This window comes from Laccaria bicolor, genomic scaffold (assembly GCF_000143565.1).
Source record: "Laccaria bicolor S238N-H82 LACBIscaffold_3 genomic scaffold, whole genome shotgun sequence".
Taxonomy (NCBI): Eukaryota; Fungi; Basidiomycota; class Agaricomycetes; order Agaricales; family Hydnangiaceae; genus Laccaria; species Laccaria bicolor.
In genome coordinates this window covers 2,707,185-2,708,123 of record NW_001889874.1, presented here as the reverse complement: position 1 = coordinate 2,708,123, position 939 = coordinate 2,707,185, and positions in this window count along the sequence as shown.

Sequence of the window (939 nt, the reverse complement as noted above, 5' to 3'; positions counted from 1 at the left end):
GCGTCAGCGTCGTCGTCGTCGTTGTCGATGTCGCGGGCGGTCGTGGTTTGAAACGGTGGTGGTGGATGGTGATGGTGGTGGTAGGAAGGAAAGAACGACGTGGCAACGCTTCAGCCACAGCTGTCACGTTTGACGCGGCACGTGCCTAAAAGCGGTATATACATACCTTTAGTTTCTCATATAATAATGCCTTCATGGCTCAGTCGGCTTGAGCGCTGCTTACATTCACGAGGTCGAGAGTTCAATTCCTCGAGCCGTAAAAAAATTATTTTACTTACTTATAGTAAGGACAATGTATTCTAATGGTATAATAGTCATTAATTCCATTCCATGGAATCCATATGGACTGCTCCATGGAATCCATGTGGATATGCCTGCATTCCATATGGAATCTGATGGAATCCATATGGAATGGTGTTGGAGTCCATATGGAATTAATCATTCCATGACCATTCCAGCATCATTCCATATGGAATCTGATGGAATCCATATGGAATGGTGTTGGAGTCCATATGGAATTAATCATTCCATGACCATTCCAGCATCATTCCATATGGAATCCATGATGTCCATGGAATCAGAAACTGGCTGTGTCCTCAGCCAACATTGATTCCATGGATTCCATATGGAATTCTTCATGGATTCCATGGATTCCACATGGATTCCATATGGATTATACCGGGGAAGGTAAAGACCTCCGACAATTCATGACACCGAGCAGAGCTTGAATGTTGAACGCCAGAGTAGAGGAGGTTGACAATTTGATCTAGCCAGCTTCTTCTGAGCGTCTCCAGTCGATACAACTTGGGTCTGTACATGTATGGGGTGCAGCAATAAACAGACACTGTTACAAAATTGATTGCCATTATATATTTACGTTTTATTATTGCAGATCGAACAGCAACAAAATGCAAAGCAACAAAAGAAAATCAGAAATGG